The 27,011-nt window shown below is 44.5% G+C and overlaps 1 protein-coding gene and 1 long non-coding RNA gene across 6 annotated transcripts in view; one reads left to right on the plus strand and one right to left on the minus strand.

Moving 5' to 3' along the window:
• LOC115477268 (coiled-coil domain-containing protein 85C-like) overlaps window positions 1-27,011 on the plus strand; it is a 258,614-nt gene that overhangs the window by 121,718 nt on the left and 109,885 nt on the right. The gene's annotated exons all lie outside the window — the stretch shown is intronic.
• LOC115477269 lies at window positions 1,145-22,325 on the minus strand. The gene is made up of 3 exons (XR_003943305.1): window positions 22,315-22,325; window positions 20,521-20,524; window positions 1,145-1,219 (listed from the first exon to the last, which is right to left on the minus strand). It is a non-coding gene; the product is annotated as an uncharacterized LOC115477269 (long non-coding RNA).

Raw genomic sequence — 27,011 nt, forward strand, 5'->3', positions numbered from 1 at the left:
CCCTCGAGCGCATGAAACGCGCTCGAGGGCTCTGAACGCAACTAGCATGCAAATGCAGGCTAAACCGGGCTAAACATGTTCATCCCCAATGATCAGCGGCCAGTGCGCCAAAGATTGGGTCGCTGGCTGCAACAAACCCTATGCCAGCTCCGAGCTGGCGTTAGGATTTGCAGATCATTGGGGAGGAATGGTGAGCCCTGTCCAGCATGCTGGCAGGTCCCCATTCCCCCCATCCAGCGACAGGGTGCTGGATGTCCGGCGGACCTCTGGTCCCACCGACAATCCCCCCACAGTGTATAGCCACGCCCAGCGCATCCCAGGATACACTGGGCAGGGCTGGGCGCCGCCATTTTGCGGCATCGGAGGAAGGGGAGGGAGGCAGGATATCCTCCCTCCTCCAACCCTCAAGGTAGGGGGTAGGGGGGACTGGACCACCAGGGACCCCTTGCTTGGGAACTGGGGGAGGGGCTGGAGACCCACTGGATCTCCAGCCCTCCCTGAACCTGGGGGGGGGGGGGGACCGGAGGTCCAGCGGACCTCCAGCCCCCCTGTCACTGGGGGGGGGGGTTGGTTGGTCGCCCACTAGGCCACCAGGGACCCTTTGCTGGGGGAGTTGGGGGGGGGGCTGGATCGTTGGGGGGACTGGAGGTCCGCTGGACCTCCAGCCCCCGTTGCTCGGGGCAGGGGTAGTTGGGGCCTGGTTGTCCCATGGACCTCCAGCCCCTGTGTTTGACAGGTTTGGGCTTTTTACAACTTCTATTACTACTTATAATTTCTGCAGCGCTGTACAGCCCAGACCTGTCAAACAAGTGCGGGAGGATTGTGCTCAGCGCACGCTCAGACACAATTCTCCCGCACTTCTACCCCATGATCAGAGATAATTGCGTGCTTAAATTTGCATACAGTTATCTCTGATCATAGGTCTAATAATGCTCCGCGCTGTTCCAGCGCTATTTTTGGAGCGCTGTTTGGAACAGCGCGGGATTTTGATAATCTGTCGGTGTTTTATAACTGTTGCTTATTTAGGGCTTTTCCTGGATCACAGTTTGCAGAGGTAATTGCTGTATATAATTTTGCTTTTTGTCATACAACATTTTTGGAAGCTCAAGGGTGAATTATTTTTGCACGCATTGAGTTCGTCCCTGTTTGTACCTGAGGCAGTGGAGGGCTAAGTGACTTGCCCTAGGTCACAAAGGGCATCGGTGGGATTTGAATCGGGCTTCTTTTGGTTCTTAGCCTGAGAGGATGGGGAAAGAGGAGTGATGGAGGAAAGGCGAAAGGACATGGAGCAAGGATTCTGAATGGAATGAAATGGGGAAACTTTTTTTTTTTTTAAATTTTTTAATAATTAAAAAAACAAAACAAAAGTAGTTGTATGAATCTGGATAAAGGTTACTTATTGTCCAAGAAAATATTGAAAATGTGAATTTTTTTTTAGAGAACAATATATATATTTTTTGTGGATGTTAAATATTGTAACCACTTACTGTGACACAGACTTCTCTAACCCATTTCACAGAATGTATATTTGAGCTTCCAAAGGAAACCTGGAACTTTGCTCCTGAGTTTAAGAAATGCCTTCCCTCAACACACTCCACTCCAGGGAAAGTATAACTCTAAGGGCAGAGGTTGGCAGTCTCCAGTCAGTGTGTTGGCATTGGAAGAATGGTAGGGGTGAGAAGGGAGCACCCCACCCCCCAAAACACAACAGTTGCCTTTGCCACAGGGAAACCCAAGGACGCAGTTTTTGCCCTGTGTCCTAGCATAGCTTAACACCTACCCCATCTCCAGTTCAGGCAGAGTGCTGTTTTGCAATGCTGTACCTCGGTTTCAAGAAGGTGATAGGGCTCCCTCATGGGTATTCACTGGTAGAGTCACTGGAATCTCTTTGACTGATGTAAAAGACATTGGGGGTTCATATATCCTTTCTCAGGAGGGGCTTCCAGACGTGAGATGCAAGCAAAGCCCAGGAATCTTTTGAGTTGGTCTTCTGTCTGAGAATGTGGCTGGACGCAGTCCTTCAGGATGTGGGATGTCATTAAAGAATTCCTTAGTATCTTTTCAGAGGAGTTTGATGAGCACCCTAGGAAGTACTACCCTGTGGAAGACTTCTGAGCAGAATTGCAGGGAAGAGTCCCAATCCCTCAGGAGAGACAGCAGTGAGTCCCAATCCCCCAGGAGAGACATCAGTGAAGGAAGATGCCCCTAGTGCTGCGTTCAGAGTGTTTTTTTTTAATGTTTCTGCACCGAGTGTTCAGATTTGGATAGCTGGACTGCATATTCTAGCACTTATCAAACTTTCTGTGGCCGAGAGGCCATTTGTATGGGCACAGAAGGCATACCGTCCCTCTCCCAATGAGATTGGCTGATCACATCTCTATGGAGGGGCTTTGCTACTCTGTTTGGGGTTACAACCCACAGTTTGGGACTCCCTGGCATATCAAGTTTGCATTTGCTCTGGACTCTACCGGGATCAAGAGCACTGCTCGTACCGATGTTTCCACTTGCATCAACTTGCCCCATAAAGATTTTATTTTTGAACTACCCCAACTTGTTGGGTTTTATGGGTTTTTTTTTTCTTTCCCATGGGACTTCTGCGGACAATCTTGGAAGCCAGACAGCCTGAAAGACCCGTTTTTCCAGGAAGAACCCTAGCAGACATGGGGAACTAGTGTGCTTCCACCTGTCCCAAATGTATCCCTTAATTCTGTTAAGTCAGGCAAAGACTAACAGAGGGGTGTGATTTTTCTCAAAGGCTTGATTTCCCCTCCCCCCCCCCCCCCCCCCATAAAGATATCACCAAACCCTAGGGATTGAGCAGAAAGTTCTGAATAGTGGGTGTGGGTAACGGGGGGAAAAAGTGGAATCCAAAAGTGGAACAGCTTTTGTTCCAGGAGAAAATGAGGCTTATAATTTATTTTTCTCATGATGTGTGACTGTTCACTAAGAGAGCAGGAAAAAACTTTTCTGTTAGTGGAGCTTTAATTGTGTAAATAATGACATTGCATTCCCCAGAGCACACACTTCTTTATAAGTGGAGGCGAAACGAGGGTCCCATCGAGGACCTGAGTCATACTATCTGGGGCTCCATTTGATGTACCCTTGTCCATTGGCTTGTCTTATCCCACCTGGATTATTGTAGCGGTATTTATGTGGGTTGCCAGGTCTCCTTATTGAAAACTTTCCAAACGGCTCAGAACACAGCGGCGAGGCTCATCTTAAACAAACGGCGTTTTGCACACGCAGACCCCTTGCGCTTTAAACTTCATTGGCTGCCTGTACAGGAGCGCATTGCTTTTAAGATCTGCTCCCTAACACATAAAATCATCTATGGGGCAGCCCCGGAATACATGGTTCCCTTGATTGACCTTCCGCCCAGAAATGCCAACCCTGCTGCAAGGTCCTATCTCCACCTCCATTTTCCTAATTGTAAGGGAGTCAAGTATAAGAAAATCTTCGCCTCGTCTTTCTGTTATTGGAGTCCCAAATACTGGAATATGTTACCTCGTCACCTTAAAATTCAAGAGGACCATGCCCTTTTTAAGAAGTTATTAAAGACATTCCTCTTTGCTAAGACTTACCCCTCATCTTACCATGTTGATTAAAGTATCCCTTGTACCCAACCCTATTTAGTTCACTTTGTTAGTTTCTTCCCTCCTATTTACCTCTTTATGCTTGCCTAAGCTGTTAAGATTGTACTCTTATGTAATTCTCTGTAAGCCACATTGCGCCTGCATGTGTGGGAAAATGTGGGATATAAGTAACAAATAAATAAATAAATGTGTGTTTTCTTCTGTAGGTTGCACATTATATAAGAAATGTGCTCATTTCTTTATCTCTCAGCCCCTCTTGTCATTGGAATATTTGTTTTTGGCAGCCTGTTTGCTGCAACTAATTTGCATTTTATAAAGCCTCTGGGCCAGTATCAGATTATTCTTCTGTTTGTCAAGGTTTATGAAAAGTGCTTTTTCACAGAATGGTAGGTCTTCATTTTTCCCCCTTGTCAGGCTTCATGATTGTTATAACCTTGTTTGCCTCCAAAAGACAATAATTCACCTTGGCTGGGAAGAAAATTGTTAGTTTAGCTGTAGCAGATGGATGGCTATGAGTCTCATGCGGCACGTTGAATGAATAATCTCTCTCATATAATTTGGAGAAAGTGAGCTTGTAATGAGCTGGCGATGGTGATTATTGCCTCTGTAAATTGATCCTTTCTGATTTGGCCATCCCTTTGGCCCTGAGGATGACAGATCAGACGGAGAGTTACACATTGGTTTGATTACAGTATGAGGGAGGTGTTGTGCCTGCTCTAATGAGTGAGAATGCTGGGGACTTGTAGACCAGACAAGCCAACAAAGAGGAAAAGGACCTCACGAAGCCGTGAGAAACAAAACAAACCAGTGAGGTAAGTCCAAGGATAAAAAAGAAGCTTTATTGAGAAACCGTAAAAACGACCCGACACGGCTGTGTTTCGCCCCGAAGGCCTGCCTCAGGGATCTTAATTAATCTCTGATGTTGTAAAGTAAGGCTTGATAACAGGATAAATTGTTGTGAGGATCTAGTAGTAAAGTTCTTCAGTAATCTTCTGTCTTGCGGATAAGCTGCAAAACAAAATGGCCGTGTAGTTGGCCAGTGTGAATAATGTATCCGTGTAGCAAGCCTTACTTTACAACATCAGAGATTAATCAAGACCTCTGAGGCAGGCCTTCGGGCCGAAACACGGCCTTGTCAGGTCGTTTTTACTTTTTCTCAAAAAAGCATCTTTTTTTATCCTCCTTGGACTTACCTCACTGGTTTGTTTTGTGACTTGTAGACCAGACCCAGGGTTGCAGAGGGTGGGGGTGGAGGGGGGCAGAATTCCCCGGGCCTCCAAGGGGGGGCCCCATCGCCGGGGTCTCTCTCTCTTGCTCCTGACGGGACCTGGGTGATCGCGTCCTGACAGGATCAGGAGAGAGAACTCCAGTGCCAGGCCCCCCTTGTAGGCTGGGTAGGACCCAGAGAAGCAGACACAGCAGGCTGGTGGGGGTCCTCTCCCAGCTGCTTTTCCCCTCAGGCCACGCATGCGTGACGTGAGAGAAAAAGCAGGGGCAGGCCACGCGGCAGAGTGAAGAAGAGCAGCGCTGGAGGAAGTCTCTTCTGCTGGCGGGGCCTTGAGATCCCCGCCAGCCAAGGTATTTACAGTTGCGGCAGGTGGGGGGGGGGGGGCAGTGATCCTGGGAGGGGGGTGACAACAGCGATGACAATGATCGTAGGGGGGTGGCGACAATCCCGAGGGGGGGGGGGGTGCGGCTCACTGAAAACCTGGCTGGCAAGGGGTACTCCAGAACTGGACTTGGGAAATACTGCTGTAAATTACCTGTTTAAGTGGGAGCCCTGCCTTTGTCCCGCCCACATTCTCTTCCCCCTGTGTACATTGCAACGTAAGTTGTGGGTATTTGTGGAATAGCGCTTAGGCACCCTGCTAGCATGTGTGTGTGGGTATCCTATGAACGCATAAAAGTGGGCGTCCAGGTTATACAATTTCCCTGATGTAAAAATAGACTAGGCCCAGCTAAGTGCAAAGTGCTGTATTGCCACCTTCTGGAGTTCAGTGAGTGGGGCAGAACAGGGGGGGGCAGTTTTTCCCATTCCTCAACAGCAACACCAGTAACTGGATTTAGGCTTTGTTATCGTGGTTCCTCAGCCTCTAAGATCCTCTCAAGGATCATCACTATCATCTGTCCCCCTCATCGAGCCTTCTCAGGAGTAGCCCCCACGCTCTGGAATTTACTCCCAGAGGGGCTACGTATAACTTGAGACTATCTCTACTTCAGGAAGCTGGTAAAAGCCTGGCTCTTCTCCCAAGCCTTTAATCCATACACTCATTTTGCACCTGAACTAGCTTGCTTCACACACTGTAACTTAGACCAGTTCCTTATGTCTTGATTAACTGTATAAAAAACTTGCCTTTAATTTAGCTAACCATCAAATTATCCCAACTGACTCTGTACCACGCATTTGGCCCCATCTATATATCTGCATTTAGACCCTCAGCCATGGGAGCCAACTTTTCAAAATTATTGGGGGTTCTAAGCTCAGTGGAAATAATTCATCCGTGGACATATACAAGGAATTTTCTCAATATTTGGGGTGCTCAAGCACCCATAGCACCCACAGAGCTGGCTCCTATGCTCAGCTGTTTTGTAGAAAAGCATTAGTATCATAGCGGTGTTATTTGAATGTTCTAATTGTGTGCTTATTAGATATTCCATCACTATTATGCTTGTATCGTATTATATCTCTGTTATTTGAATTTCAGTGCTGTTAAAATGTGTATGTTTTTGATCCTGTTTCACAGTAGTTCTATTATTGGGGTTTCAATTTGCTGTATTTATTGGATTTATGCTTATACTTGTACATTTTACTGTTGTAATTTTGATGTTAAACTGTACCTACTGAACATTGGCTTGGGTGAATCTCTTCATAAAGGTGGTGAATAAATCTAAATAAATAACTGGTCAGCGGCCGTCTGGCTGGTCCAATAGCTTTGAATATCATGGGGAAGAACTATAAAAATAGAAGGAAAAATTTCTGGGTGGCTGTAAGCCAAAGGCTCATAGAACTGTAGCCCACTGTGGAGATAATGCCCTATCCAGACCCATTCGCTCTATTAAAAACCACCTATCCTTCAGAAAATCGTTGAAAACCTGTCTATTCAAGAAAGCTTATCCAAACGCCATTACCTAACCCTACGAATCCACCTGTTCGTCACCTGATCCTGCGACAACGGCAATTGACTCGGACCACACCTCCTCCAATTTTTTCCCTATGTTCACCCTGTCCCTATCCCTTGATTATCTCAATCTAGCCAAAAACTTGCACCTCTTCCTACCTCCTCTAATCCCTCTCCCTTATTATGTTACCTATCTACACTTCCCTATCACTCTGCTAAACTTAGCCTGTTTTCTGTGACTATACTTTGTATTCCTATTACTATGTAAGCCGCATTGAACCTGATATGAGTGGGAAAGTGCGGGGTACAAGTGTAACAAATCTCTATATATAAAAGGCACCACCAACGTTCTAAATGAAGCCTCCAGCCGGAAGTGTGAAGGGGGAGAGATATCCATTTTCCCCATGAGTGTCTGCCCCGCCCTCGCTCTCTCTGTAACACAAACAGTGAAGGAAAACACAGCAAAGCACGAAATCAAAAATCGCTCTCTCTAACAGTGAAGGACTCAGAGGGGGGAGGGGAGAGAGGGCAGAAGCTCTCACTATCTCTGTAACACAAACACAGCACAGCAGGAAACTTAACACTGAAGGACTCGACTCCGAGGGGGGAGGGGACAGACAGCACAGGGGAAGGGAGAGAGGGCAGAGGGCAGGGACACACACTCCCACATGCACACAGAAGAAAACCTTGCTAGCCCCCGTTTCATTTGCATCAGAAACGGGGCTTTTTTTTACTAGTAAATAAATACATTTTGATCTCAATTGGAAGCCCAAACAGCTAAAATCTGGCCTGTATTCTGTGCTGTTCTATGGCAATGTGCAGAAAACAGACTGGTCCTACTCGTGGACATGTCAGAATGACCTGAGTATGAGCAACAGGTTAAAACAGGTTATTAGAATTGTTCAGTATTTTTTGAAAATGATAAACCCATTATACTCGCTGTTAATTGCAGAAGCATTGAAAAGTTCATCTGAGTTCCAGGGAACTCCTCCAGCATGTTAGTTTCACTTTCAATGAATCACAGCTTACTGGGAAACCCGAGAGCTGAAGATGTGCAACTTGAACAGTTCATTTTGAGATGAAGATGCTTTAGGAGATAAGTCTGTACTTAGACATATGATTTTAGGCCTGCATTGCGTTGTTTGTGTTCATTATTCTGACAGAGGAAGGCATAGGACAGGTGCAGGCTGCATGTATGAAGGGATGTCTGATACATCGGCAGAGGATCCATCCCTGAATGCACATGAGCTGCAGCACAGACATAAACATGAGCAACTGTGGTTGGGGTGGGAGGTCAGGGGACATGAAGATATGACTTTTGGAAGGTAGTTAAAACAATACTCACGAGCCCACACTGACTTGCCAATCAGACTTCAGCTTGAGCGGTACTAAATAACCAGGTTGACCCATAATAGAATGGAGGCTAATGGGTTTAGAAGACCTTCTATTGCATGGGCAGTTTCTGAAAACTTTCTCAACAATGTGTCATCATGGGCCCTCCTGCCTGGAGCTCACAGGTTTCTAAAGGACATGTTATGCTGAGACTTCTATATCCTGGGAGCTGTGAATTCTTCTAATAGGAAAGCTATGGGGGACAGAGACCTATTCCAAGAACCATCCCAGGTCTTCAGCAAGTGCGCCACAGGCCTAACCCTACAATTAGAATAAAACCAATAGCTGAATATTGACTGGGAATCGCATAAACTCCAGCGGCCATGGCCCTTTGAATTAGTTGTGAAAATTCAGTGCAAGTGTCTGGACTTGGCCTGGGGCTGACTTAGCTGGTGACAGTCAACATTTAAAAAAAAAAAGAATGCTGTCCACTGTTGACTATCAGCTGGCTACTATTTTAATCTGGCTTTTTCTCTGCGGTTAGTGAGGATCTCGCTCCTTTAGGTTCTCACTTTTGTGTGTGGGTTGCAGCCCGGCCTGGGGTGACAAAACTCTCATTTGGGGTTACGACCTGGATGTGATCTCTATAGGTGCATCATTATTCAGCATCTCTAGGGGGTTACATTATTTTATTTGGCTATTATGATCAAGGAGTCACAGCAAAAAAAAAAAAAAAAAAAGCAGTGTTCCTTTTAGCTTTGCTCCCTCTTGTGACCTGACCTTGTGCACCTCTCCCTATGCCTTGGTGTTTCATTATCTTTACTCTGAATTTACTTTTTTAAGCCACTTAGATTTCTTTGACAATTTGTGGAATATCAAATACATTTTAATTGTGACTTCAGGCACAGGCAGCTCCTTGTGACTCTGGGCAAGTCACTTAACCCTCCATTGCCCCATGTAAGCCGCATTGAGCCTGCCATGAGTGGGAAAGCGCAGGGTACAAATGTAACAAAAATAAAAGAGATACTATTGGAGATTCTACATGGAATGTTGCTACTCTTGGACATTCTACATGGAATGTTGCTACTACTGGAGATTCTACATGGAATGTTGCTATTCCACTAGCAACATTCTATGTAGAAGGCTGCGCAGGCTTCTGTTTCTGTGAGTCTGACGTCCTGCACGTACGTGCAGGACGTCAGACTCACAGAAGCAGAAGCCTGCGTGTCCACATTGGTGATCTGCAAGGGCCGACTTCTAGTGGAATAGCGACATTCCATGTAGAATCTCAAATAGTAGCAACAGTGGAGGAGTGGCCTAGTGGTTAGAATGGTGGACTTTGGTCCTGGGGAACTGAGGAACTGAGTTTGATTCCCACTTCAGGCACAGGCAGCTCCTTGTGACTCTGGGCAAGTCACTTAACCCTCCATTGCCCCATGTAAGCTGCATTGAGCCTGCCATGAGTGGGAAAGCGCAGGGTACAAATGTAACAAAAATAAAATAGATACTATTGGAGATTCTACATGGAATGTTGCTACTCTTTGAGATTCTACATAGAATGTTGCTACTATTGGAGATTCTACATGGAATGTTGCTATTCCACTAGCAACATTCCATGTAGAAGGCTGCGCAGGCTTCTGTTTCTGTGAGTCTGACGTCCTGCACATACGTGCAGGACGTCAGACTCACAGAAGCAGAAGCCTGCGCGGCCACATTGGTGATCTGCAAGGGCCGACTTCTACATGGAATGCTAGCGGAATAGTAACATTCCATGTAGAATCTCAAATAGTAGCAACAGTGGAGGAGTGGCCTAGTGGTTAGGGTGGTGGACTTTGGTCCTGAGGAACTGAGTTCGATTCCCACTTCAGGCCCAGGCAGCTCTTTGTGACTCTGGGCAAGTCACTTAACCCTCCATTGCCCCATGTAAGCTGCATTGAGCCTGCCATGAGTGGGAAAGCGCCAGGTACAAATGTAACAAAAACCTATGGTCAAAGAGGCTGTTATATTCAGCTAAGCAAAACGCGCATAAAGAAATATTTGTAGTAAGAAACATTCATTTAATAATCACTCTATCTGCTAACAGAGAAAAGAAAAATGCTATTTAAATCTGTTTATTTTGACAAGTCCTGCTTGGATAGATTGTATGAAATAATGGTCTGTCTCTTAACTCTGCAAGGGGTCCGTGGTTTTTTGTTTACCTTCAAGGAACAGTCATAGAAAAAAAAAAAGTGATTGGTTGCCAGAACTCTGTCCTTGTTTCAAAGACTTGTTTTGCCAATAGGTTTTAATGTCCTTGAATCCTTTTAAACTTCCAACAGGTGATTCACTGAGCACTTGACACTTCACCAGTCCAAAGTTCTGAAGCCAGAGTTAATAAATAATCTGGGTGGGATAGTTATCGGTACTGTAACTGGTGAGCAGTGCATTTTTTTTTTTCTAGCAAAAAAAGGTGCCGGTACTCAAATGCCTGGCCACCCTTCAGGGGGTGGGGAGATCACTGAGGAACCCACCCCACAATAGCCAGGTTGCCTGCAACCAGTCACAAAATGTATGACAAGGCAGAATTGGTGTGTAGAGCCTGAGCTCTTTCATTTAAACTTGGGGATCATGGGTCAATTTTAGCAGACAATGGAAAAGTACCCCCTCAAAAAAAAAAAAGCCCTGCTGGTGAGTCTCTTGTTCTAGCCGCAGGGGAAGGAAAGAGCTCAGGATCCACAGAATCTTGTTTATGTTCAAATCAGGGGCGTATCTGCGTGGGGCCACAGGGGCCTGGGCCCCTGCAGATTTCGCCCTGGCCCCCCTCCCCGCCGTCAACCCTCCCCCGCTGCTTACTTTTGCTGGCGGGGGGCCCCAACCCCCGCCAGCCGAGGTCCGACCCGCAATCTCCATATTTCGTCTTCCTCCGTGGCCATGTGCTTCAAGGAAGTAACGCTGGCCACGGAGGAAGACGAAATATGGAGATGGCGGGTCGGACCTCGGCTGGCGGGGGTTGGGGCCCCCCGCCAGCAAAAGTAAGCAGCGGGGGAGGGTTGACGGCGGGGAGGGGGTGGAGAGAGGCGGGGGGGGGGGGGGGGGGGGGAGGGAGGCAAAAATGTGCCCCCCCTCTCTGGCCCCCCCTACCGCCGGATTCCAGATACGCCCCTGGTTCAAATCAAGGGAAAGGCAGCCATTGCTCTCCTTAGGCTCCACTCCTGACCTTACATAGCCTTTCTTAGCTGACATCTATTTTATCAGCTTTCTGTTGACATTATGTAAATCTGAGACACCTGGGTGGGATGGGGCAGGGGTCCTTCCCCTTTCACCTCCCTGGGGTGGCTTTCTCAGAATAATCTAACATAGTAGTAATGTAGTAAATGACAGCAGATAAAGACCTGATCAGTCGCCTACTTTCTTCCTATGCAAAAGTATAGTCGAGGTCCACAATAGATCATCTGCTTTCTCTTCTTCCTCTCTGACATCAGCAGTGATGAAGGCTCCCCAGAAGCTGTGTTTGGCCAGCAACTGTTGTCATCTCCAGCCACAGTGATGGCACTCGCAGGAGTGGCGCTTTTAAGGCTGCCAACTGGATCCAGTCCAGGGTTTAACCCGTTTCATTCAGGGACTGGTAGTTCTGATTTCCCCATTTGCTTTTTCTAAGAAAAGCAAGACTTATTCCATCATGGACTGGGGTAAACCCAGGACTGGATCAACCCTGTCCTGCGAATTTGGATCCAGTTGGCAGCCTTATGCTTCATAGCACTTCAGCTTCCTTTGCTGTGCAGAGCCAATCATGAAAGAGTGCCCTCACTTGGCAAAGGAATGTTGTAACACTAAAACAGATAATTCAATAAACTTTTTTTTTTTTTTTAGGGGGTAGCAGTTTAACAGCCCGCATTCTTTGCACTTTGCAGTACGTGCCAGAAGTTTCCTCCAGTTTTCAAACTGAAACTATGCACATTTCTTCCCATGAAAATTAATGGCTGCAGTGTACACATGGTACACTGCACCCCCGCACTTTGCATCTGTGCTGGTTGTGTGGGCAGCCAGTGTGAAGCAAAATACCAGCGTCCATTTGAAAATTGAACGTATGTGTGCAGTTTTCCTCTCCCCTGGCCGAAACAAGCCCCAAATAGTGACTCTCTTAACCTGCCTGTTTGTGTGGTATGGAAGCCCCAAATGTTATCTATTTTTAGGTGAATATCGGAAGACCGTGTTCAAATAGGCCCATTTGCTTGGGTTGAATGGATGCTTGCCCAGGCTAGGGTTACCACTTTTTTGTCCTCATAAAAAGAGGATACTTGCCCCGCCCCATTTCATGCCCTCACCCCGCCCCTTCCACGCCATCGCACCGCTCCTTTCACGCTATCGCCCCGCCCCCGGTCGCCCCCTCTTCTCCCCATCACCTCCCCTCCCCCGTGTCACCTCCCCTCCCCTTACGCTACTATCCTTGGTGGTCTAGAGGTACCTCTTTGCTCGGGGCAGGAAAGAAAGAGCCCCCTCTTTCCTGCCCAGAGCGCTGCTGCTAGCTGCCCTGCTGCATCCTGTGTGAGTCCGGTTCTCGGCGTTTCAAAATGGCCGCCGAGAGTTGAAGCAGCCTCGTGAGACTTTAGCTCTCGGCGGCCATTTTGAAACGCCGACAGCCGGACTCACACAGGATGCAGCAGCAGCGCTCCGGGCAGGAAAGAGGGGGCTCTTTCTTTCCTGCCCCGAAGAGCGAAGAGGTACCAGACCACCAGGGATAGTAGCGTAAGGGGAGGGGGAAGGGAGTCCCGCGCCCGCCTCCGCTGCCGCCCCCGCCAGCCAGCCCGTTTGTCCAGAAATCCGGACAAACGGGCAGGCTGGCCAAATCCGTCCGGACATGTCCTCAAAAAAGAGGACATGTCCGGGTAAATCCGGACGTATGGTAACCTTAGCCCAGGCAAATGCTTTGAAAATTTCCTTCTGTGTATTGCTGTGGTTTGAAGCTCACTCACTCTTCCATCATTCTTGTGACACACTGAGCCGGTTTGCTTTCCACACAGTAAGTAAATGTTGCTGATAATTGTGCAAACATTCTCAGCTGTGCTTAATTGGACAGATGCTGGTGCAGAGGTTCATGTTTAGTTCTCTGGAAAGGCGGTGCTATAGCCTAACTCACTACTTCATTCTTTAACCTGGGATTTATATTCTGCTGAGGTACAAAGTGGATTATAAAAGTAGCAATATAATTACAAGAGCCAGGAAATGAACTGAAAAGTCCAAATAAATTGATTTAATCAGTGTAAAATTAATATATTTGAAAATAAAAATGTTTTAAGAGTGCATCAGAAGGAAAAACAGGAATTGAAATGTCTGAGATCCCTAGGTAGGGAGTTGCAGCATTGAACAGCCTGAAATCCATAGGAACTCTTAAAAATCCTTGAATAATGCACACCTTTCGGTGAAGGAAAATAAATAAGTGAAGTTTGAGATCTTAACATTCTAACATTCTTGGGAAAAAGAAAATAAATCCTTCTTATCTGTTCCCTTCTCCACTACTGCCAACTCTAGACTTCGCGCCTTCTGTCTCGCTGCACCCTACGCCTGGAATAAACTTCCTGAGCCCCTACGTCTTGCCCCATCCTTGGCCACCTTTAAATCTAGACTGAAAGCCCCCCTCTTTAACATTGCTTTTGACTCGTAACCACTTGTAACCACTCGCCTCCACCTACCCTCCTCTCTTCCTTCCCGTTCACATTAATTGATTTGATTTGCTTACTTTATTTATTTTTTGTCTATTAGATTGTAAGCTCTTTGAGCAGGGACTGTCTTTCTTCTATGTTTGTGCAGCGCTGCGTATGCCTTGTAGCGCTATAGAAATGCTAAATAGTAGTAGTAGTAGTAGTCAGGTAGACCAGTCCAGCTGCTTCAAAGATCTTAAAGTCCATACAAGCTCACCATCGGTGTGAAGATGTGGGTTCGAGTGGCCATCAGGTATAGTGACATCACTTCCTCCAAGCTCTACTGTTTGTGTCCTGTATCCTGTCTGATGTTAGGACTGATCATGATTATTTTTCTCATCATTCTGCTGTTTTGAGGTGCAGCTGCCCAGAACTGCTTGCAGTACTTAAGTTGTGGCTTCATCATAAATTTTCCCGAGGAGTCTTTCATGTTGCCAATTGCCTTCTGAAAATCCATATACAATATATTGACTGTCTTGCTTTAAGTCTTTTATTTACACATCTTACTGGAATATTACTGCCCCGTCCTTGACCATCTTTAAATCTAGATTGAAAGCCCACCTCTTTAACATTGCTTTTGACTTGTAACCACTCCCCCACATTAATTGATTTGCTTGCTTTATTTTTGTCTATTAGATTGTAAGCTCTTTGAGCAGGGACTGTCTTTCTTCTGTGTTTGTGAAGCGCTGCGTACGCTTTGTAGCGGTATAGAAATGCTAAATAGTAGTAGTAGTAGTAGTCAGGTAGACCAGTCCAGCTGCTTCAAAGATCTTAAAGTCCATACAAGCTCACCATCGGTGTGAAGATGTGGGTTCGAGTGGCCATCAGGTATAGTGACATCACTTCCTCCAAGCTCTACTGTTTGTGTCCTGTATCCTGTCTGATGTTAGGACTGATCATGATTATTTTTCTCATCATTCTGCTGTTTTGAGGTGCAGCTGCCCAGAACTGCTTGCAGTACTTAAGTTGTGGCTTCATCATAAATTTTCCCGAGGAGTCTTTCATGTTGCCAATTGCCTTCTGAAAATCCATATACAATATATTGACTGTCTTGCTTTAAGTCTTTTATTTACACATCTTACTGGAATATTACTGCCCCGTCCTTGACCATCTTTAAATCTAGATTGAAAGCCCACCTCTTTAACATTGCTTTTGACTTGTAACCACTCCCCCACATTAATTGATTTGCTTGCTTTATTTTTGTCTATTAGATTGTAAGCTCTTTGAGCAGGGACTGTCTTTCTTCTGTGTTTGTGAAGCGCTGCGTACGCTTTGTAGCGGTATAGAAATGCTAAATAGTAGTAGTAAGCCAATGGGGAGAACGTCCATCTCTCTGCATACATATTGTAATCAAGAATCTTATTTGTCCAATAATTTTTTTAATTTAATTTTTTTTTATTATTTGTACCCCGCGCTTTCCCACTCATGGCAGGCTCAATGCGGCTTACATGGGGCAATGGAGGGTTAAGTGACTTGCCCAGAGTCACAAGGAGCTGCCTGTGCCTGCAGTGGGAATCGAACCCAGTTCCCCAGGACCAAAGTCCACCATTCAAACCACTAGGCCACTCCTCCACTACCTTTATCTCGTGGTGCTGCTTCTTTCCACCATCTCCTTCTCTTGGTTGTGGGAGTAGGTAGGTAATCTTGCAGTCTTTTAAACAGCTTGAGGTCTTTCTTTGAAGTGCTTCCACTATCTTTTGAAAAATTTCATTACCAGTGGCTCAATCCTTATGTTCTCAGACTTCTTATTTTCCTTAAGTAACGTGTGTGTGTGTGTGTGTGTTTACTGGAACATATGGTACGTATGTTTTTGTGAATGATGAAGACAGTTCACAGTATGCAAACCAATAACTGTAAAGTAAAAATTGGAAAGCAACCTGCTGGTAGAGAGAACGCAGCCAACTCTTAAAATAGATCTCTTCCTCCTCCCTTACAGCTTTCTTCCACATTTTTTTCTTTTAGATGGAACCATGTGTTGAGTGTTTCTTTTCGGGGACAAATCAAACGGACACCGAGTATAGATTGCCCAAGTCTGACTTGGTCCTGAGTTGTGGTTTGTTTACAGTCGAACTGAACTAGCTAATCAGCTTTGGTAGTCCTGGGGGGGGTCATGCAGTGACCACATGTTAACCCAGATTAAAGCAACATGAGGAAGCCAAAGAGGCTTACGAGCTCAGGTTAGGCAGCAGGTTAAGCTAGCTTTGACCTTTTTGTCAACAAAAGAATTAAACAGGTGTGTCCTGAATTTTGTCTTAAAAGGTTAAAAGCTGTACTGTAGTGAAAAGCAAAAGAAGCCTGACCAGAGAAAATGGGCTTCTCTGGCTTCGGTTTGCAGCTAAAGAGATTATAATTTTGGCAGACGTTAGCTGGGTGGCCACCTGCCCATATCTGAGGATTTAGCACTTTATAAAATCAACCACCTTTAGGAAGAACACATGACTGATTGTAGCATTTGTTTAAAAATGCAAAAAACTTTGGCCATATATAGGGATATTAGTTTACAAGTGTCACCTGAGCAGTCATAAGATCAACCTTGCCCTTCAGTTGTCTTCCAGAGCCAACGGGATAATCTAGGATAAGCAGCATGAAATGTATTGTACTGTTTTGGGATGTTGCCAGGTACTTGTGACCTGGTTTGGCCACTGTTGGAAACAGGATGCTGGGCTTGATGGACCTTCGGTCTGTCCCAGTATGGCAACACTTATGTACTTAGGATTCTGAATGGAATCTTGCTACTTTTTAGGGTTCTAAATGGAATGTTGCTATACACTTTGAAATTCTGTATGGGATCTTGTTATTCTTCAGAATTCTAGAATCTTGCTACTCTTTGGGGTTCTACATGGAATGTTGCTATTATTTGGGTTTCTGCCAGATACTTGTGACCTGGATTGGCCACCGTTGGAAACAGGATACTGGGCTTGATGGACCTTCGGTCTGTCCCAGTATGGCAACACTTATGTACTTAGGATTCTGAATGGAATCTTGCTACTTTTTAGGGTTCTAAATGGAATGTTGCTATACACTTTGAAATTCTGTATGGGATCTTGTTATTCTTCAGAATTCTAGAATCTTGCTACTCTTTGGGGTTTTACATGGAATGTTGCTATTATTTGGATTTCTGCCAGGTACTTGTGACCTGGATTGGCCACCGTTGGAAACAGGATACTGAGCTTGATGGACCTTCGGTCTGTCCCAGTATGGCAACACTTATCTTCTTATGTTGTATGGGAAGATTTTGCCACAGGTAGGCAAGCATTGACTGCAAAGGTTCTACAGAGCCTTTTTAGTTGTCCGTATACCAGACTCGCTGAATGCAAAGAAAACAGGTTTAACCCCACTGACGAGCCTTGCTCTGATTTGCCAGATTGTACAGAAAGTATGTGGAGTGAAGGATCTCAAATCTAGCTGCAGCTCCTTGTGATCTTCAGCAAGTCATTTAACCCTCCCTTGCCTCAGGTACAAACTCAAATTGTGAGCCCTCCAGGGACACAAAAATACCTCCTGTACCTGAATGTACGTCGCTTTGATAGCGTTTGGGCTTGCAGGCAATACGCAACAAATTGATAGGGATGGGCAGTCGTCTCCTGTCATTGGTGATTTGAAAATAGCAGGGTTTCCTTTGCCAGTGACAAGTTTGCAGACAGCTGCCTCCCCATGATCCAAGTGCACCCCCCCCCCCACCTTAGGCCTGCTTCCCTGGTGGTCTAGTAGAGTTCATTGGGGTAGGAGCGATGTTAAGTTGCTCCTGGACATGAATATTGCTACATCCAGTACAGTGGCCATGACCTTTCGCCATAATCTCCTGATACCAGACCTGCCCAGTCTCTTGATACTGCACTCCCTCCAAAGCAGGAAATTCTATGTTGGGTCACTACCACTGCCAAACCTGCTGCCGCTGTGCTCGACAAGCGGCAGGTGTGAGGAACAGAAAACTGACATCGGAAGGGGCAGGGTCAACAGCGCATTCCTGAAGACTGTGGCCCCGTGCCTGCTTTTTATTGCGTTACCACCGTAGGAAACAAAAGACACCGCATGGAGGGAGGGAGAGAGAGGTGGGGGATGAAAAATAGGAGGGGGTGATAAAAGATGGATGGAAGAGGGTTAGAGACTGAAGATGAGTGGAGAGAGAGGGGACATGCTGGATGGAAAATGGCTGGAGAGGGAAGATGCTGATGGAAAGGGGAGATGCTGGAACGATGGGGACAAAGAAGGGAGACAATGGATGAAAGGATGGAGAGAAAAAGAAGAGATGCTGGATGGAAGGGTAGGGAGAGAGGGGAGATGCTAGATGGGAGGATGGAGGAGAGAAGATGCTGAATGGAAAGATGGGGACAGGACACGCTGAATGGAAAAGGATAGGGTAGACGCTTGATGGGGAAAGAAAGAGGGGAGACACTGGAAGGATGGGGACAGCAAGAGAGAGGAGATGCTGATTGGAAGGGCAGGGAGTGAAAGAGAGGAGACGCTGGATGGAAGGGTAGGGAGAGGATAGAGTTAGTGAAAGGCTAGAGAATAAGAGGAAGGGGCATAAGGGAGAACAAGGTTGAGGGAAAGATGAAAGGCTGTAGGTAGATAAAGTAAAAAGAGAGAAATTAAACACTCTGTAGTAAGAACGAATTAAATCTGACAGATAGGAAAATAAAGTGAACAAAGCTGAAAGAAAAAAGACAGAGAAAAATGACAAATGGACAGGAAACCCTGGCATGAGAGTTAAGAGAAGATGAAGGAAAGCAGAAACCAGTGACTGGAATCAACACAACTGGAAAAAGAAAATCCCTAGACATCAAAGGTAGAAACATAAATTTATTTTTAATTTAGGATAAAGTAATGTAGCTGTGTTAATTAAGGTTGATAAATACAAATAAAGCATAAAATGGAAAATATGGTGATACCTTTATATTAGACTAATTTTAATACATTTTTGACTAGCTTTCAGAGACCAACATTTCTTTCCTCAGGTCAGGAGAGGATACCATAACAGCAGTATACTGTCCTGACCTGATCTGAAGCAGTAGGTTTTGGCCTCTGAAAGCTAATCAAAAATGTATTAGGCTACTCAAATAAAAAGATATTTTCTATTACCAGCAGGTATTTACCCCCACGTTTCCCTTGGTGTAAATGGAAGCGCATAGTTTTAAGCACTGTGATAGCAACTAAGCATATTCTATATACCGTGACTAAATGTAGGCGCTGCTTACAGAATACGCTTAGGCAGAAGTCTATTCTACACAGAGCCATATATAGAATCTAGTTCATCAGCTGGCTAGCAGACAGCATTTCCTTCACATATGCCCAAGTTGGGCTGATTCTACAGGGTAATGTTGGAGCCATGGCTGTGTCAGTAGCCCAACTGAGATCAGCCTTCATTGAGGAGACTTGCAGGGCTGCAACATGGTCATCGGTCCTCATTCACATCTCACTGCTGTCCACAACAGGATTGTTAATGTGACAGCTGGTTTGGTCAGGCAATTCTTCAGAATTTGTTTGTGGTTTAGAGTCCAACTCCATCCCCCAAGCCCATTTTGTTTCTGTTCTAGGCTGTCCAAAAAAATATTAATATATTAAAAAAGATTGTTCAGTCTTGCACGTTGCAGGCCTTCAGTTTTTTTCACCCCGTTTGTTACAGATAGCCTTGTAGCTAGGAATCCCCATTAGAAGGAATGGATCCATGGAATCTTAGCGGAGATTGGGTGGCAACGCTGGTAATTGGGAAGCAAAGCCAGTGCTGGGCAGACTTCTATGGTCTACACCCTGATCATGACTGAATAGATAGGGATGGGCTTGAGTGTAAATTTTAAGGGGCTTTGACGTTAGCTTCATAAGTTTTAGTACAAGAAGGGTGCTGGGCAGACTTGCTTTGTGCCCTGAGAAAGGCAAGGACAAATCAAACTCGGGAATGCAAATAAAGTATCGCATATCATGTAAAATGAGTTTCTTGTTGGGCAGACTGGATGGACCGTACAGGTCTTTGTCTGCTGTCACTTACTATGTTACGGAACGGACTCTTCTGCATTTTGATTTTTCTCCGTCTTCAGTTTCTATTCCTGTTCTCTGGTTCCATTTAATTTGTCTTGTCTATTTGCCTCTCTTAGGATTCTCACTCAGGTTGGGATTTTTTGTTTTTTCTTTTTTTTAGTTTGCTCTATACCTTGATGTCATGTTCCTGTTTGCAGTTGCTTCGCGGTGTCTTGCTTGTGGTGATCATATATCTCTAAACAAAAAAAACAGCATCCATTTGGATCCATTTGGATACAGAAAGTGAAAGTGCCTTGGTGCTTTGTAGCTTTTACTATATGAGACGTGGGGTAAGGAATAATATATTGTAGAGGAATATATTTGAGTTATTCCCCAAGTTTTCCACGTCATCACTGTGACCCCTGACGCAGGTGCTAGTCACCGAAACACGGCCCGTGTCGGGTCTTTTTGTCAAGGCTCATTCATTAAAGAACTGTGTTCCATTTTTAAAGGCCCGTGGTGCTGTTTTTTTTGTTTGGACTTTAGTTTGTACTTCGTTCCCTCTCTTTTGTTATGATCATATATCTCTGCCTTGAAGATGGTCTTGGATGTTTCTTGGCAGGAGCTCTTTCCTGGTCACGGTTTCATTGAGAGGAGCTTGGTATTTTCATATGGGTAGAAACATGACAGCAGATAAAGGCCAAATGGCCCATCCAGTCTGCCCATCTTCTGTAACCCCTAACTCTTCCTAAGCCATCCCACGTGCTTGTCCCATGCCTTCTTAAATTCTGACACATTTCTCGACTCCACGACCGCCACCGTGAGGCCATTCCAAGCTTCTACCACCCTTTCCATGAAATAATACTGTCTTAGATTATTCCTAAGCCTATTCCCTCTTAACTTCATCATATGCCCCCCTCGTTCCAGAGTTTTCCCTCAGTTACATGGATGGATACATCATTGAAATGATGTGTTACATCTTCAGGCAGAGAAATTAAATTTTGATTAATCAGTTGTATATTTTGTCTGTATGTGTAGCCGCTCTCAAACTTTGTCTGGGAATATGCTGGTTCTCTGATGGGACTTCACAGGGAAGTGGAACATTCCTGAGAAGGTGAGAGATGTGACATGTGAAGCCCCATATTCTTGGCAAATAACGGTAGACAACGTTAACATTATCCTGTATTTTAGCACCTTGCAGTCTAGCTAATTTTTCTTTAGTTTGTTTACGTGACGATAGAAAGTATCTCACTGAATGAATAGAAGGGGCTTCACAGTGTCCTTCCAAAGACTCTGTTTAGAAGGTACATGAGGACAGAAGCATTAAGAAACATTTTCTGACACTGCATTCTTGGGGTGGGGGAGGGGAGGAGAAACTGACTGCATTGATCTGAGATATTGCTAATATTTTTGAGCAAAGACTTTGAAAATGTAATGTAGGTGCATTATTCATAGATCAGCAAAAGGCAGATGCCCTGAGAACAGGGTGTGGCTTAAGTTAAGACATGTAGGTCTTAATTCATCCCAAATGATATGGCTCTGGGACAAATGAGAAATTCAGGTTTTGCTGGATAGTAACTCTTTTTTTACAGGAGGTATTCACCAGTTAAAAAAAAAAATTGGTCATAGTTCTAACAGTGTTATTATTAAAGGCATACAGAGAGAAAGGTCCTCAATTCCACCCAAGATGACCTTATAGAAACACATCCACCCAAATACATCTACTCATCTCCTACAGCCCTTACGCCCAAATATCTGTGGCTGATATACATTCAGGCTTATTTTCAAAGCACTTTGGGAGGCTAAGTTCCATAGGTTTCTGTGGAACTTTGGGAGGCTAAGTGCTTTGAAAATATGCCTCATAGTAACATAGTAGATGACGGCAGAAAAAGACCTGCACGGTCCATCTAGTCTGCCCAACAAGATAAACTCATATGTGCTACTTGTGTATACCTTCCCTTGATTTGTGTCTGCCATTTTCAGGATAGAGACCGTAGAAGTCTTGCCCAGAATTAGCTCCACCACCCAAACACCAGCCCCGCCTCCCAATCTCGGCTAAGTTTCTGAGGATCCATTCCTTCTGAACAGGATTCCTTTATGTTTATCCCACGCATGCTTGAATTCCACTACCGTTTTCATCTCCACCACCACCCGCGGGAGGGCATTCCAAGTATCTACCACTCTCTCCGTGAAAAAATACTTCCTGACATTTTTCTTGAGTCTGCCCCCCTTCACTCTCATATCATGTCCTCTTGTTCTACCGCCCTCCCATCTCCGGAAAAGGTTTGTTTGCGGATTATACCTTCAGATTCAGGGGCGGTAGCTGTACCATTCCTACTCTTTTCTGTACAGGACTGATTTTCATACATATAATTTTCAAAACGTGGCAAAAACTTTTGCAAACTAGCTGAAGCACTCCACTTTTTTTTTTTTTTTTAATTCTAATGAGCAAGTCGCAAAGCACAGTTCATCCATCTCCATTTAGAATAGATGTTTCTCATGCAAAAGCAGCTTTTAAGGGACTAGTGCCACATTTCTAATAGTGTATACAATAGATAACGACATTTCGTACTGTTACGTTTGTGTTTACACATGTTTGTTCTTACTGGCATTGAGTCATATCCATAACACATGCACTCTGTGTACATTCTGCAGGGATACAAACTCTTTCATACTGTAAGAATCAGAGAAACTACAGATCCCAGAATGCATTGCGGGAAAGGAAAAGACAAGACCAGATCAACTACAGATCCCGGAATGCACTGCGGGAGGGGAGGAGGCAGGAGCATAGAGAGCACAGATTCCAGACTGCCTGGAAGAATAAGAAAGGTTATGACAAACGAGAACCTGAGTTGCAGGAGAAGGGAAGAGATGGGCTCCCTCCACCACCTCCATCCTCTCCTCTCCTGCTACTTCCTCTTTTGTCTCACCCCAATCTGGAATCTGTGTTCTCTATGCTCCTGCCTCCGCCCCTCCCGCAGTGCATTCTGGGATCTGTAGTTGATCTGGTCTTATCTTTCCCTTTCCCGCAATACATTCTGGGATCTGTAGTTTCTCTGATTCTTACATACCCCCTGCCCAAATTATTGCTAGTCCTCTCCCTTTTACAATTTTCACCATTTAGACTAGCAATTCTGGACAACACATCCACATGTTGCAATAACTTCCCTGCCCGATGCTCAATATAAATACTGAAAACCCACTGTTCTCTTACCATGTCAAGCACCCCCCTCGGAGCTCGCCCATACAGCAACTCAAAGGGCGAAACCCCAAGAGAGGACTGAACACATTCTCTACTCACATACAGAGCAAAAGGCAGTAGCTGGTCCCAATTTTCCTCAACAAGGTCTTCAGGGTTTTATTAAACCTTTCAACTAGCCCATTAGTCTGGGGATGGTATGCCAAGGTGTTAATATGAACAATACCAAAAGCTTCCCATCTCTTCCCTTCTCCTGCAACTCAGGTTCTCGTTTGTGATAACCTCTCTTATTCTTCCAGGCAGTCTGGAATCTGTGTTTTCTATTCTCCTGCCTCCTCCCCTCCCGCAGTGCATTCTGGGATCTGTAGTTGATCTGGTCTTGTCTTTCCCTTTCCCGCAATGCATTCATAACCTCTCTTATTCTTCCAGGCAGTCTGGAATCTGTGTTCTCTATGCTCCTGCCTCCTCCCCTCCCGCAGTGCATTCTGGGATCTGTAGTTGATCTGGTCTTGTCTTTCCCTTTCCCGCAATGCATTCTGGGATCTGTAGTTTCTCTGATTCTTACAATACATATCTTTATGTATTTGAACACACAGCACAGTTGTATCAGACAATATATCCCACTGAACCTATGCAGATTAACAGTAACATAGTAAATGATGACAGATAAAGACCTGAACGGTCCATCCAGTCTGCCCATCAGATGTGCTTTATTGCCATAGAGCACAGCTACAAATGGTTTAAATTCATGTTGACTGTTAATAGAACTAGTTATACCACTATTGCATGACATCAAGGCTTAATAGCACAGACCTCTCGTATATCCCCTCCATGACATCACACACTCTAACTACGCCAGATATATATCTCCTTACTAATCACGTTTGTCCTACAGAGCACAAAACCACTCCTGCAGAAACCGACAACAGATGAGACACGTACAGAGATTCCTAAAATAAAATAGGAATGCATGCATTCTTTTTAACATAGTTCAAGTGGTTTGGTAACATTTAATCACGTGGCACTTAATAATGTGACAGTTAATCAGTGGCAGTTAATTCATGCACAATTAACTTTACGAAATGCTAAAAATATGCCATTTAATCACTAATGCATACAAACACTAGTTAATCATTTCTACCATTAAACACTAGTCTTTATTTTAATAACTGAGCATCTGTTACAGACTTGCATCAAATGAAATGCCACAGTCACTTCTGAATTTCTCAGACATGCAACAACAGGTGGGCAGTACTTCTCCGGTAGACAAGAATGTTTCTGGAGGAATAACAGCAGTTGACTGCTTTTTGCATGCATTGCTGCAGATCCTTATATTTGATTTCATTGACTGCACACCTTAAATACCCTGAAGAAAGACAAGTCTAATATATTTGCATGTCTTTCTCAAAACTTGCAAGAAATTCCATAACATCAGGCGATGGAATAAAGCCTGCAAACTATGCCATCCTTCAATTGCATTAATTTTAGCTATATGTTCTGAAGCAGTTTCAAGGTGATTCCAAAATTCAGCTGGAAAAGAATAGCTGAACCATAATTTAAACCATGGTCATTTTGCTGGCTAATATCACAAGCCAGAACCAAAGACAATGCTGTTAAGCAGTGAATGGACAAATGTAATTAATCATTGGATTTATATTTAGCTGTCATTCCTGTTTCTAGAATCTCGCGTTGGAAGCTTTGTGTAAGATGAAAGTAACAAGCCGAGATAGTGGCACTGGGGAATGCACCCATAGCGGCTTTTTTGAGATCAATCAGTCTTCGATCAGGCGCAACCAAAGAAATCCTGTCCTTAAGTGTTGTCAGTGTTTTCTCATAAGTTACTCTTTGCTTTTTCTGCATAAGACAGTAAACTGCTGCTGGAATTATAATGAACGGACTAAAGCTGGAAAACTACGATGGCATTACTTTAAACATCACTATAGTAAATGGGTACTCTTTATATTCAGTTTCTATTATGTCAATATATGTGAAACCAGAAACTATGTAAAATCCAATATACTCAAATTCAAAAAATCATATATACAATATAAATAAATTATATGATAATTATGTGCTCAGTTTTTTTTGGTGCAAATACAGAGACTCAGGACTGAGATGTAAAACACCTTCTTAACATCATAGCATGCCCTGCCTCCTCCTATTACGAAACTAATTGAGATCTTATTTTAAAGTGCAGTAATAATGTGCATATATAATGTTGGTACTTAGCTTGAATAGTGGATTTAAGTCCAATTATTGGACGTGCATACAATATCCAATCTTGCTTCCTGGTCAGTGTAATACTTTTCTTGTATAGCTTATTTCACATCACAAAACAAAACTCTCAGGTTCCCTACACAGGCCATGTTTTGCCAGTAAAACGGCGTCTTCAGGGGATCAAAAAATACAGCAGCTTTGGGAGGAGCTCTCTGCAAATCAGTCAAAGAAGGTGTTTTACATCTCAGTCCTGAGTCTCTGTATTTGCACCAAAAAAACCTGAGCACATAATTATCATATAATTTATTTATATTGTATGTATGATTTTTTGAATATGAGTATATTGGATTTTACGTCGTTTCTGGTTTCACATATATTACTTTAAACATTCCATCTGCCAACCATAACCTTTGCTTGCACGAGTGCATCTAAAAATTCAGTGCAACCCATTAATATGACTAGATTTTCACCTGGTCCGGAGTCAAATAGAATAAAATCTTCAGAAGTATTGGGTAATTAGAAAGTTGGTATCAACGGGAAGCTGGTATGGCAATAGAGCCCTGGGACAGAGACATCGCTTGACAGTTTCTTCATTGTTGTCTTTTAACGAGACCCGTTTTGGTAGTGTCCTAAGAGCATTGGTTTCCAGCTGTGTGCTTATAGAACAGTAACTCCATTGTTGTTGCTGAAATTTCACCCGTTTTCTTGTTCATTGTAGTTACAGCTAGTTGTGTCAGTATAATTTCCATGTTACCCACCATGATTGAAGCTACAATGTAGTAAATTTAAAACAAATCGGAGAACGTTTTTCTTCACTCAACGTGTAATTAAACTCTGGAATTCATTGCCAGAGAATATGGTAAAGGCGGTTAGCTTAGCGGAGTTTTAAAAAAAGGTTTGGACGGCTTCCTAAAGGAAAAGTCCATAGACCGTTATTAAATGAACTTGGGGAAAATCCACTGTTTCTGGGATAAGCAGTATAAAATGTTTTTTTGTACATTTTGGGGATCTTGCTGGGTATTTGTGACCTGGATTGGCCACTGTTGGAAACAGGATGCTGGGCTCGATGGACCTTTAGTCTTTCCCAGTATGGCAATACTTATGTACTTACTAGTAAAACATGCCCGTTTCGTGCGGAAATGAATCGGGCGCTAGCATGGTTTTCCTTCCGAACCTCCCCCCCTCCCTACTCACCCCTTCGGCGTTCTGAAGGCACTGACTGCCATTGTTGCGGACCTCAGCACGCCACGTCGCCATCTTCAATCTGCTGCGTCGTTGGTTGTGAAGCCAGTGATGCCATTGCTCCACCCTCGACGTCATCATGATTGATTCGAGGGCGGGGCCTCAACACGGTGTTTTCGGTGGCTTAACCACCACGAAGGCTTCGAACCGGAAGGAAGTGCCCGGAGGACCTGACAGTGACATCAGTGTCCTCAAAACGTTGAGGGTGAATTATATAGGATGATTGTGTTCAAGGTTAGAATTTCCTGCTATTTCATCACCACTAGTTGTCAGTCATGCTTGACATTTTACATCTGTGATATTGTGCATAACCCTGTGCTTGACATAATCATGTTGCTTCTGGTTTACTTTGCCTTTTGATGTTTTCTACTCGGGCAGACGGGATGGACCGTACAAGTCTTTATTTATTTATTTATTTATTGTTACATTTGCACCCCGCGCTTTCCCACTCATGGCAGGCTCAATGCGGCTTACATGGGGCAATGGAGGATTGAGTGACTTGCCCAGAGTCACAAGGAGCTGCCTGTGCCTGAAGTAGGAATCGAACTCAGTTCCTCAGTTCCCCAGGACCAAAGTCCACCACCCTAACCACTAGGCCACTCCTCCACTGTTGCTACTATTTGAGATTCTACATGGAATGTTGCTATTCCACTAAACATTCCATGTAGAAGTCGGC

The sequence above is a fragment of the Microcaecilia unicolor genome, chromosome 9 (genome assembly GCF_901765095.1).
Source record: "Microcaecilia unicolor chromosome 9, aMicUni1.1, whole genome shotgun sequence".
In the NCBI taxonomy this organism is placed as follows: domain Eukaryota; kingdom Metazoa; phylum Chordata; class Amphibia; order Gymnophiona; family Siphonopidae; genus Microcaecilia; species Microcaecilia unicolor.